The sequence below is a fragment of the Polypterus senegalus genome, chromosome 4 (assembly GCF_016835505.1).
Source record: "Polypterus senegalus isolate Bchr_013 chromosome 4, ASM1683550v1, whole genome shotgun sequence".
Taxonomy (NCBI): domain Eukaryota; kingdom Metazoa; phylum Chordata; class Cladistia; order Polypteriformes; family Polypteridae; genus Polypterus; species Polypterus senegalus.
The window spans coordinates 90554430-90568108 of record NC_053157.1 but is presented as its reverse complement, the minus strand read 5'-3'; the positions used below and the strand labels follow the sequence as shown (position 1 = coordinate 90568108).

General features: G+C 39.7%; 1 protein-coding gene across 5 annotated transcripts in view; it reads left to right on the top strand.

Moving 5' to 3' along the window:
• The window catches only part of stox2a (storkhead box 2a), a 367273-nt gene that overhangs the window by 275318 nt on the left and 78276 nt on the right, over positions 1-13679 (top strand). The window lies entirely within an intron of this gene.

Here is a 13679-nt window from a genome sequence, read left to right as displayed (position 1 = left end):
AACATATATTAAATATAAAAGGATCAAAGCACTAACAACTAAACTATATAAGGCCAATAAACCCTTTAAACAAAATAAATACAAGTCTAACATTAACTGCCAAAACCAAATGTAAACATTGTACTTCAAACTGTAGCAGCAATAAGGCTTACGACAAAAATATATTAAATATATAATATTAAATATAATATTTTTTAGGCTACATTCTAGTAAAATGTTAATTTGCACATCGTAGTGTGGCAAATCTCCGTTAATGAGTTACAGCTGATCGCCCGTGCGTGGGACTGGGCGGCGCTAACGTGTTGATGCCGTCCAGCCCCAAGCACGGGGCGATCCGCAGTAACTCGTTAACGGAGATTTGCCGTGTTAATGCAGCTGTGGCGTAAACGTAATTTTAACAAGATTAACGCTGCAGGGAAAATTATGCCTTAAGCAAATTGTTTTGGTAGCAATTAATCTTCCAAGCTTTTAACATGCTCGTTTAAATAGTACCTTTACAACTGTAATATCCTACGTGGCCTGCCTCTCAGTTGTAAACTCTCTGCATGCTCGCTCACGTGCTTTTTGCGGAGGTGGTAGAAGAGGTTTGTCGTGTTGGAGTCTGTGGTAGCGATCGGTCTGCAGCATAATTTGCACAGTACCGTTTTCTGGTCCGTGTCAGACTCTTCAAATCCAAACCATCTCCATACTACAGAGGTAGCCCCTCGTTTAGGAACAAGGTCCTTCTGTGTGGAGCTACCTGGTGTTGCCTCGTCTTCATCAGCCATGCTAGTGTGTCTGCATCCACGTGGTGGCCATCAAAACAATGAAAAAAATATTGCCGTAAACAGTTTATTTTGCGACACCACAAAACAAACGATAGCGTAATGTGCAGCGATAGACGTTTTCATATTGTCATCCGATATATATCGTTATATCGAACAGCCCTAATTGGGTTTATATTAGTGTGGGGACCCTGACCAGATGGTACTGTATAACGTTTTGGTGGTACCATTTTGGTGGTCTCGGCTTAAAAATGTTTGAGAACCCTGCAATGATCTGTTGTTTATTTGTAGACAAATAATACATGTATCAAAATGCTACACTGTGAAGTAAGAGATCATATTTAAAAAGTTAGAGCTGCTTTTTCCTTACAGAAGTATCATTCAGAAGTTTTAGTCATATTTTTTAATTATACTTATTTAAAAACTACATGAGGTAATTTAAAAATAATTTTCATTTTTAAGAATGTCAACCTCAGCAGGGCTGGTATGGACCTCTGTTTGAAAACCCCTGGTTTATTGTAGTCTATTAAGGATTAGACCATGGAGACAGACTTATTAACTTATTTGTATAGTAGATTTTTTTTTTAAAAAGGCACAGGTCTTATGGTTTTGAATTGAAACAGATATAGGTACACATCGATAATTGAATTGATAAGTCACCATTAGTCACTATCAGTTCATAGTGCTAATTATAAGTAATGTTAACATGCTTTTGATTCAGTTGTTTGCTTTTGCCAGAACGTGAGTGAATTCAGTTTTGATTTTTTGGATTTGTTTAGCATTTTGAAAAATACATTTTTTTGAAATGACATTGTATTTTACATTTTGTAAAAGAGCTGTTACAACTGGTACAATTCAGCAGTCTTTGCTGCCCTAACAAAAAGGTTTTGATTTTAAGGAGAAAAACTGGGTAAGGAGTGACTATATCACTCAGAGCAAATAGTCTTTGAGCTGAGTCCAGTCAGGCCAGTCACCACTTGTGCGAACCCCAATCCAAACAAACCACTTCTGCACTAAAACTACACACAGTTTAATAGGCACACTCTCTTATTTACTTCTGGACACAAATCAAAATACCAATTGTATGATATGACACATACACACAGTCAATTCAAACAAACAGTCAAACAAAGCATACAGAAGCAAGAATGAAAATTAAATCAGCAATAACCCATGGCACATGAATGCTGAGAAATTACATCAATGGACTGTTCCAAAACTACAAAAGTTGCTGTTTTTAGTACTTCCTGCAGTGCTAAAATGTGTTATGAACTCTTCAATTGGACTGATGAACACTGTGCTAAATTCACGTGATGTAATTTTAATAAGTTAAAAGTGTTATAAAAAATGCAAAATTAAAGAAGCAGCACAGTTCAGTGAAGTAGATGATACCCCCTTTTGCCCCACCCGGTGCTGCCAGGCCTGGTTTGAAGCTAGAGAAAACTTACACTCTTGCCTGTAATTGATGATTTTGGTAATATAGAGTTGTACAGTGTTTAGTTTACCTCTACTTTTTTTCAGTGCCTCTTGTATATGGAAAGCCTTGTCTAATGATTTTTGGTGACATTAAATTTTAAAAGGCAAGAGCTAGACATCAGGCGTAGCCCTAAATTAATCCAGCTAAGTGTGCCTAGGGTGGTTAGGAATAAGTTAATAGACACTCAAACCCACATTTGAATGTAGCACAAAAATATTTAAATAAATAATCACTACAACTGTGATAAGTAATAATTGAGTTAAGCATTTATGTAGTAAATGCTGGGTAATGCTTTGACTGATGAACTTTGGCAGTTAATAAGACAGACGGGCACCCGCCAGACAGACAGACAGACAGACAGACGGGTGCGCGACAGACAGACAGACAGACGGGCGCGCGCGACAGACAGACCGACCGACCGACCGACAGACGGACGGGACGAGCGCGCGGACGGAGACGGACGCGCGACAGACGGATTTGGAGGGCGCGCGCGAACAGACGGACAGACAGGCGGGCGTGCGAGAGACAGACAGACAGACACCAGGCTCATTTTTAAAGAGACAGATCTGAGCATTGTTGGCAATGGTTAAAATATGGTTGAAAATAAGTTGTCAAAATTATAGTTTGTTTTTGCAAAATTTGTTCAATAAAAAGGTTCTATATTTTGACTGCATCTGTCATGCAATGTGATACCTTCTCCACCCCTTGAAAACTATCACTTTATGGGGCAATGCAAAACTGTATTAATACTTGTGTGCACATTAAAATGTTTTTTTTTTTTGTACAATGTACAATACTCCTGACAGTGGAATAGGTATTTCTTAGCCAGTAATTGCCAGTATGTCTGTTTTAACCTTGTTATATTTAATGAAGACTTTTTTCTATTGGATTTTAACCTCCCCTCCTCACTTCTGTTTAAAGCGACTGGTTCATAGCGTGCATTTTTGCAATGTTACTTTTCTTGGTGGTTTATTAAATTACGGATTTTTCAAATGTTAATTTTTTTTCCTGTGCCTAAAACTCATTAAAAAAGTGTTTTTAGGGAGCGGTTCATATCGCTATTGCTCGAACTCTTGCAGTGTTAGTTTTCTCTGTTGTTCAAGGTTTTATCAGTGTTATTCAATGTTTTTACATTTAGTTTACTATTACGCTGTGCATTTTATGGTATCATTAGCTATATTTGTGCTTAAAAATCTTAAAAAAAAATCAATATATTTACATACAGTTCATACGGTCTGGAACGGATTAATTGTATTTACATACAATCCTATGGGGGAACTTACTTCGGTTCATGACCAAATCGGTTTACAACCAGAGTTTTGGAAAGAATTATGGTCGTGAACCGAAGTTCCACTGTACTGATACAAATAAATCAAATTCTAACATACAGAAGAAGATCTCTCACACAAAATATTCAATGTGTTGGGATAAAAAGATAATCCCACTGTGGTAGTAATTATTCTGTTGTAAACATAGGTTTAATTTCTTTGTCACTGCAAGACGAAAACGTTTTTTACTGTGCCATTGTTACTTAAATCACTAATTCAATCATTTTTCAATTTTGAAGAGATTTGTACTTTAACATAAATGGATATTCTTTCATTTATTATTTACTGTAAATTATCAAAAGCAAAGGTACATTAACCTTCAGGACTTATCCAGAAATATGCAGAATGGAAAAGCAACAGTATGTATTTATATAGTACGTTTTCATACAGAAGTGTAGCTTAAAGTTTTTACAATTAACAATAGAAACATTACAATAGAAATAAATTTAAAAAAATCTCTTAAACGCTTCATTAGCAAAATTTGGCGTCTGATTTGAAAATACATGCTATGGTTAAATGGCCAGGAAGGACAGGAAACAAAAACTATAGTCAGAATAGACTGGAAAATAAACCTTCTGGGGTTCCTAGGCCAAAAGACCACCCAGTGATCTCTGGGCATACTATGATACTTAACTGTAACAAAGATTTGATGCAGTAGGTATCATCTTAGTTGTAGTATCCTTCATCTTTTTCAACACTAAAGGTGGCTACAGAGTAGTTTAGCCAGGTGGTAGTAGTGCAATACACCACCACTTGGTACTGAAGAGAAGGAAGATGACAAAAGCAGTGAATAGTACCTGGAAAAATTAAATATGAATACAGATGTCCTCTATGAAAACAGCCATTCCTGTCACAAAATGCAATGCCTAAAATCCTGTATTGATGCAGGATTCAGTTTAGGCTAATAAGAATCAATGTTCTGTAAATTATTTATGAAAAGTCCAAAAAATACTCGGTAGTTTTTTTTAATGATCAACAGTACTGACCAGTACATTCCCATCTGCATGGTAGTGGAAGTTATTTGGAGGAGTGTTTCCCCTATCATTGAAATTACAAGTTGACCAATAATCTTTAGGTAACAATTTGGGAAGGGGCAGTGTAAAGGCATTGCAGCCTCCAGTCTTGAAGAGAATCAAATTAATTTATTAAATCACCTCAAATTTTGAAAAAGGGCTTGCTGCTCCTGATGGTATTATTTTTTTACTTTCACATGGGGTTGCTGTTCTTAACTCATTCTTTGTGTGAACTGCCTGTCAGAATGAGGGTTACCTTACGCTATCTACATGAAATAATGCATGACTTTGAGTCAGTATTTAAACTCCGAAGAAATCTGGTAATTAATCAAGCACTGTGATTCACTTAAGGAAACGGCACCAGCAACAAGAGTTACATGTCTTCTGCCTGAAAGTCATGAGTTATTTGGAGATAATAAATCTACAGCTTTTAGGCAACCACATGATCCCCCATCATCCCCAAAGCAAATATATTCCCCCAATTCTCTTATCCTTTCAATAATTTAACTTGCGTATAAAGCAAATCACATAACAGTGTTCTAATTACCTACCTATTATAACAAATTAGAAAATACACACATTGCATAAAATTTAAGTAAATTTGAGAACTTTAACATACAAAATTTAGAGCATTTTTAATTTTCGTTTACTTAATTAAATACAGAAATCAGTTGTTTGTATATTTAATATTTTGTGAGCAACCATATTTAGAAATTACAATAAGGACAGACAGCAGTTGCATCTATTAGTAAAGTATATGACACACAGTTTTGAATGACATTCTGTAAAATCATCCATCCATCCATACATCCATACTCTTCCGCTTATCGGAGGTCGGGTCGCGGGGGCAGCAGCTTGAGCAGAGAACAGCAGACTTCCCTCTCCCGGGCCACTTCTAGCTCTTCTGGGAGAATCCCAAGGCGTTCCCAGGCCAGCTGAGGGACATAGTCCCTCCAGCGTGTCCTGGGTCTTCCCCGGGGCCTCCTCCCGGTTGGACGTGCCTGGAACACCTCGACAGGGAGGTGTCCAGGAGGCATCCTGATCAGATGCCCGAGCCACCTCCTCTGACTCCTCTCGATGCAGAGGGGCAGCGGCTCTACTCTGAGCCCCTCCCGGATGACTGAGCTTCTCACCATATCTTTAAGGGAAAGAGCAGACACCCTGCGGAGGAAACTCATTTCAGCCGCTTGTATTTGCGATCTCGTTCTTTCGGTCACTACCCATAGCTCAAGTCTATAGATGAGGGTAGGAACGTAGATCGACTGGTAAATTGAGAGCTTTGCCTTACAGCTCAGCTACCTTTTCACCACGACAGACTGATGCATAGCCTGCATCACTGCAGACGCCACAATGATCTGCCTGTCGATCTCACACTCCATTCTTCCCTCACTCGTGAACAAGACCCCGAGATACTTGAACTCCTCCACTTGGGGCAGGATCTCGCTCCCAACCCTGAGAGGGCACTCCACCCTTTTCCAACTGAGGACCATGGTCTCGGATTTGGAGGTGCTGATTTCCATCCAAGCCAATTCACACTCGGCCGCGAACCGATTTAGAAAGCTGAAGATCACAGCCTGATGAAGCAAACAGGACAACATCATCTGCAAAAAGCAGTGACCCAATCCTGAATCCACCAAACTGGACCCCTTCAACACCCTGGCTGCACCTAGAAATTCTGTCCATAAAAGTTATGAACGGAATCGGTGACGAAGGGGAGCCTTGGTGGACTCCAACTCTCACTGGAAATGGATTCAATTTACTGCCGGCAATGCAGACCAAGCTCTGACACCGGTTGCACAGGGACCAAACAGCCCTTATCAGGGGGTCCGGTACTCCATACTCCTGGAGCACCCCCCACAGGATTCCCCAAGGAAAACAGTCGAATGCCTTGTCCAAGTCCACAAAACACATGTAGACTGGTTGGGCAAATTCCCATGCACCCTCCAGGACCCTGCTAAGGGTGTAGAGCTGGTCCACTGTTCTGCAACCAGGACGAAAACCACACTGTTCCTCCTGAATCCGAGGTTTGACTATCCGACGGACCCTCCTCTGCAGAACCCCCGAATAGACTTTTCCAGGGAGGCTGAGGAGTGTGATCCCTCTGTAGTTGGAACACACCCTCCATTCCCCTTTCTTAAAGAGGGGGACCACCACCCCGGTCTACCAATCCAGAGGCACTGTCCCCGATGTCCATGCAATGTTGCAGAGACGTGTCAGCCAAGACAGTCCTACAACATCCAGAGCCTTGAGGAACTCCGGGCGTATCTCATCCACCCCTGTGGCCCTGCCACCAAGGAGTTTTTTTAACGACCTCGGTGACCTCAGTCCCAGAGATGGGGGAGCCCACCTCCGAGTCCCCAGGCTCTGCTTCCTCATTGGAAGGCATGTTAGTGGGATTGAGGAGGTCTTCGAAGTACTCCCCCCACCGACCCACAACGTCCAGAGTCAAGATCAGCAGCGTACCATCCCCACCATATACAATGCTGACAGTGCACTGGTTCCCCCTCCTGAGACGCCGGATGGTGGACCAGAATCTCCTTGAAGCCATCCAAAAGTCATTCTCCATGGCCTCCCCAAACTCCTCCCACACCCGAGTTTTTGCCTCGGCAACCACCGAAGCCGCATTCCGCTTGGCCTGTCGGTACCTATTAGCTGCCTCCAGAGTCACACAGGATAAAAGGGTCCGTTAGAACTCCTTCTTCAGTTTGATAGCATCCCCCACCAACGGGTTCGAGGATTGCCGCCACGACCACCTTACGGCTTCAACTCCGGTTAGCCGCTTCAACAATAGAGCCACGGAACAATGTCCCCCACCTCCCTCGGGACATGGTTGAAGTTCTGCCGGAGGTGTGAGTTGAAGCTACTTCTGACAGGTGATTCTGCCAGCTGTTCACAGCAGACCCTCACAACATGTTTGGGCCTACCAGGCCTGACCGGCATCCTCCCCCACCATCGAAGCCTACTCACCACCAGGTGGTGATCAGTTGACAGCTCCGCCCCTCTCTTTACCCGAGTGTCCAAGACATGTGGCCGCAAGTCCAACGACACAACCACAAAGTCGATCATTATACTGAGGCCTAGGGTGTCCTGGTGCCAAGTGCACATATGAACACCCTTATGCTTGAACATGGTGTTCGTTATGGACAATCCGTGATGAGCACATAAGTCCAATAACAAAACACCGCTCGGGTTCAGATTGGGGGGGCCATTCCTCCCAATCATGCTCTTCCAGGTCTCACTGTCATTGCCCACGTGAGCATTGAAGTCTCCCAGCAGTACGAGGGAGTCCCGAGAAGGTATGCCCTCAAGCACATCCTCCAGGGACTCCAAAAAGGGTGGGTACTCCAAACTGCCGTTCGGCGCATACACACAAACAACAGTTAGGACCCATCCCCTGACCTGAAGGCGGAGGGAGGCTACCCTCTCATCCACCGGTGTAAACCCCAACGAACAGGCTGTAAGTCAGGGGACAGTAAGTATGCCCACACCCGCTCGGCGCCTCTCACCAGGGGCAACTCCAGAGTGGTAGAGAGTCAAGGAGACTGGTTCCAGAGTCCAAGCTGTGCATCAAGGAGACCCCGACTATATCTAACCGAAACCTCTCGACCTTGCGCACTAGCTCAGGCTCCTTCCCCTTCAGAGAGGTGACATTCCATGTCCCAAGATCCAGCTTCGGTAGCCGAGGATCGGACCGCCAAGGTCCCCGCCTTCAGCCACCACCCAACTCACACTGCACCTGACCTCCTTGGCCCCTCTTACAGGTGGTGTGCCCATGGGAAGGAGGACCCACATTGTTTCTTTGGGCTGTGCCCTGCCGAGCCCCATGGGTGCAGGCCTGACTCCAGAGAGGGGCCCCAGTGACCCGCGTTCCGGGCGAGGGAAAACGTTGTCCAAGGTTTCTGTTCTTAATAGGAGGTTTGGTTGAACTGCTCTTTGCCTCATCCCTCACCTAGGACCAGTTTGCCTTGGGTGACCCTACCAGGGACATAAAGCCCTGGACAACAGAGCTCCTAGGATCATTGGGACACGCAAACCTCTCCACCATGATAAGGTGGCGGTTCGAGGAGTAGTCTATTAAATCATGGAATTTTAAACTGTGCCAAAACAGAATACCTGAATGCTTTGAGATCGTCCATTCTGTGGTTGACAAGGCTTTTAGTGTTGTTGAAAATTATATGTGCTTTGTGTTTATATATTTGTCATCTGTCTCTGGCAAGCAAATAATGTTTGGCAGAGGGGTTCCCTCCACATGGCAAGTCTAATTACAAATTTGTACATGTATGGGTTTATTTTCATTCAGATAAATTTTGTATTCACTCTTTTTTTGTTGGAAAAAGAAACATTCTTTGGATATTTTAAGCATTGATTTCCCCCTCCCTACGAGGTCAGTAATCGGTGCCACCCACTAATGCCTTTACTTTTTAGATGTCTGAGGAAAGCTGAGATTCCCCAATCTGTTCACAGTAACTTCCAGCACAGTTAAATCCATCCTCACTGGCTGCATAACATTCTGGTATGACACCTGTTCAGCTCTAGATTGTAAAACCATGCAGAGACTGGTGAAAGTGGTGCAGAGTATTACTGACACCAGGCTTCTTTATGCTCAGGACATATCTAACACAAACTATCATAGCAAGGCAGAGAATCATATTAAAGACTTGAACAATCCTGCACAGTCACTATTCTCAAGCCTCCCTTCAGACAAACTATAAGAGACCAATAACACAGTTTATAAATTCAAAGACAATTTTTAGGTTACTGATCAGCCAGTCACAGTATACATATATATAACCTGTACAAACTAAGACTGGTTGAAATCTAAGCAATCAACATAGACCTCCATGTTAACATTTGCAGTGTACCATAAAAATGCACATATCTTTTGTTACACACCTTATGGTGTGATATTCGTAAAAGCAGTGTTAGTGTTTGTCATGTGTCATGTATTGGAATGAGAAATACATAGTAACTGGATGGATACAAAGATACTTACTTTTTTTTATTAGGGTGGCTGTCTTCTTATATAATACACTACCGTGGCTGTCCGTTTGTCTGTCCAGGATTTTAAATCACCTGTAGCTTGCAAACCGTTTGACCTATTGACCTGAAATTTGGTACACATGTACTACGTGACCTCTACTATCCGCATTCGGGGTGATGATTGACCTCCAAGGTTATTCCTCTTTTTATTTTATTTTATTGTAGAATCAACTCTCAGCAGCGGGCAGCAGGGCGGCTGTGCGGCGCATGTGCCTTTCTTTTCCCTACCACCATCGCCGTCACCTCCTACATCTTCATATCTTCAATCATTCTTGAGATTGAAGAGTTAAGTGCCAGCTTAAGTGAAAAATTAAAAAAAACCTTACTAAGTAATTGCAACACAAATACTAACTTAATCAGTTTTAATGCGGAAACATGCCGACAAAAGAAGAGAAGAAGGTGGGCCACTAGGGTGGAAAAAAGAAGAGCAGCTCAGGAAGTAGCAAGCGCATCAACCTCTGAGCAGACAAATGCTAAACGTACAGAGAAAGAGGAGGAAAACTATGAATTCTCAAGTGAAGTGAATTGTAAGTTATCGTGCAGTGCGCCATTACTGGTAATGTATATAATACAGATAGTCATCAACTATGACCACATTCGGTTCCAACAGACCAGTTGTAAGTCGATCTGGACGTAAGACTGACTAGAATATGCATTCAAACTTGCCCATCTGTATAGTACTGTATAAATCCCTTTAGTCTTATTGTTTATTTTATATAATTTTTATCGTCATTCTTTCCATATTGTGTAAATTTTCTATCTTTTTTGTGTCAGTTTTTTTTTTTTTTATTTATTTTGTTTCATTATTACTGCTGCTTGCATTAGTGCCAAACCTTTAACAGCTTCACAAATCCTTTCTTTGTCTGTGTTCTGTGTCATCATCAGCATGAGCCTCTTCCAGAGTTCTTTGTGACAACAGTGAAAGGAGGAATTGTACCGTCAGAGTTTGAGCACTTGTGTGTTTTCTGTTTTAACATTTCAGCCTGTTAAAAATAAACATTAAAAGATAAAGGAGTTCAGTGTGGTTTTATTACTGGGCGGCACATTGTGGGTCACAACGCAGAAGCTTTGGAGGTTAACCAGATTCAAAGCCAAAGTACAGCAGTACAACATGTGCAGTGAAAAACAGTTACAATGGGATAACTTAAAGTCAAATGCAATCGCATTCGCTTTGTTTCTTCTCTCATAGTGCCTAATCACCTTCACTTTTCTGTCAAGATCAATAGCCTTTTTTATTGTAATTGTAAGACAAATGTAATTGAAACCGAAGCAGGTAATAAACTGAGATCATGATGAATGAGTCACGGCACATGGAGCCGAAAATTGTCGTTTGCCCATGAGACATATTAGCAGTCGTAAGTCGAATGACCGTAAGATGCATAGTTCATATGTCAACAACTAATCATACTGTACTCTGAATTCCTTTTTTATGTGAGTGTATCTTTAGATGGTAGTGTATTACTGTCATTATTCTGAGGAGACCTGTAAGTAAGAATTTCACTGTACGTGCACATTTCAGTAAACTTTAACTTGTAAAAATTCAAACCAGCGCTCTGTTTCTTAAATAAAAAATGCAGTCTTTAATGTGATTTAAAATTAAGCTCTGAATTCATAATCATACCTAGATTATTTGCTTTTTTCTTAAATTGCAAAACTAAATTATTAAGTTTTTTACTCTGATCCTTTTTTTATACTGCAGCTAATTTGAATTTCTTAGCAATAAACCCTAAACTCACGGCTTTGTGTAATATTAATAATACATTTTATTTATATAGCACTTTTCCCAATACTAAAAGTGCTTCATAAATGTTAAAAGGAATACAACATAAATAAAAGCAAAGATGACATTAATAACACAGTATATAAACTAAAATTGAACACCAGCCAATAAGTAAATGACTGCTCCTAATCCGTTTTACAGCCAAACACTGGGAGGACATTGACTATGCAATGGTTATTCATTTTCTATTCAGTTCACATCTAACAATCCCAGCCAGACCTCCACAGCACTGCCAAGTAAACATCCAGACAGAGTCGCTTCATTTTAGAGATGCAAAGTGCATTTTTGTGTGACATATCAAAATTGCAGCCTGCAAAGAATCAGCTGTAATGCTTTACTACTGATGAGCCACATATTAAACACAGAAGTATTAGATAAAGAGAGTTTATTGCACACGGATCTAATGCTGGCCTTTATTTCATTTTAGACCAAATTTGATACATTTCTTTTGTTAAAATAAATCTTGTGTGGGATCACATTAAGATCTTGTTAAAAACTTTGCAATACTATGGAATTTTAAATATTTTGAGAATATTGCAGTCCGACCATTTACTATTGCAGGAGCATTAAACATGTAAAAGTCTGTGACAATAGTGTGACAGAAACTTGTTCTGTGACACTGTGCCACAGATGCTGAAAAGTCAGAACTAATGTTCTGATTAAAACTAAATATACACATGTAATGTCGGCCCAGTTAGTGCTGATTGCATGCTATGCACCTGCTTAATCCACCACTGAAATGGTGCCATCAATAAACAAGCAATATCTGTACTTAAAGCTGAAATTTCTACCTTCTTTGGCATATAAAGATGAAATTTTTTTTCCATTTTAAATACTGACTGAATGTGAAGTATGAGGGTGGCTATTCAAGCTTCAGAAATCGTCCATTCCTCTAATTTTTAAACCTGTTTAGCTGTATCTTCCACAGTAGTTTGGAATTTTATTAATTTACAGTACATGCCTTTTCATTGAAGTTTTATGAAGCTTCCATTCAAGTGGAACTTGTGGGACATCCGTTAATGATGGTCATATTTGGCCAATGAAATCCATAGAATAAGTCAAAGGCATATGATGGTTTTGGTATCCTCTCTCACTTCACAAAGGGAAAGTTGACTGATGGCTGAAATAATCAATGAATTCTACAGATTCTAACACCAGCAGCAAAGGGATTCTTGCACATTTGTATATGTGCAGAAATCATTGTGCTTCTCTAAACTAATGACAACACATTTTAAAATAACATTTAATAAATATACTAGCAAGTGCGCTTGCATGTACATTATGCAAAAAGACTAGTGTGATGAAAATCAAAATGACATTTATAAACATTTGTTTTTGATTATATGTAGTTTTTATTTTTTCAGTTTTATCTTAGTTTCAGTTAACAAAATGATTATTTTTTCATTAACAACATGTTTCATTTTAGTTAGTGATACTCTGGTCAGGTGTTTTGAAGGCCAATACCAATCACCAATTTCTTGTTACAGTACTTGATTGGCTGATATCAATTCTGATTTTTTTTTCTTTTTTTCTTTATCCCTTTAAAAAACCTTCTACAGTATTCTCCTGAATAACCAGACAAATAAAAGTTTTATGTCCTGTATTAGTGTATTTTTATAATTTAGTTTTAACTACAGACCACAGGGTTAACTACTCATTTTTTATTAAAATTAAATTCTGTAGGCTTATTATTTAGTGACCATTAAATAACAAATAACATTTCTTTAAGATATATACTTTAACTAATAAAATATTTACAAAAATATTTATCCATAATACATATGGCATCAATGAAAATAAAATGGTTCTCATAATTACAAGCTGACTTGTTTATTTTCTGAAGCAAGGCTTACTTAAAAACAGTAGTTTTCACCATTTCTCTATAAACAACATATATATATTCATATTCTCACACAATCAATTAATTGATAATGACAATTAAATGTTGATTAAATGTAAATGTACATGCACCAATACATTTTAATTATTTTAAATCATTAATTGCACTACAGCTTTTTGCTGTTAAAATATACATTTACTATAGTTATGCAGGTGTTTTTTTTTTCCTCTCTACATTTAGTAGTTTTTTTTTTCTGTTGTGGTTTGATGTGGCAGTAGACTTACTTTCACAAATAACCCAAACACTCCAGTTGAAATAAACAAAATAATATAATTTATTTGTAACATAAGGCTAATATATGATAAATATATGGAATTTATGATTTATATATGATTTATGGTACTTTCTTCAGAATTTGGGTGTCTAGCTCATACCTT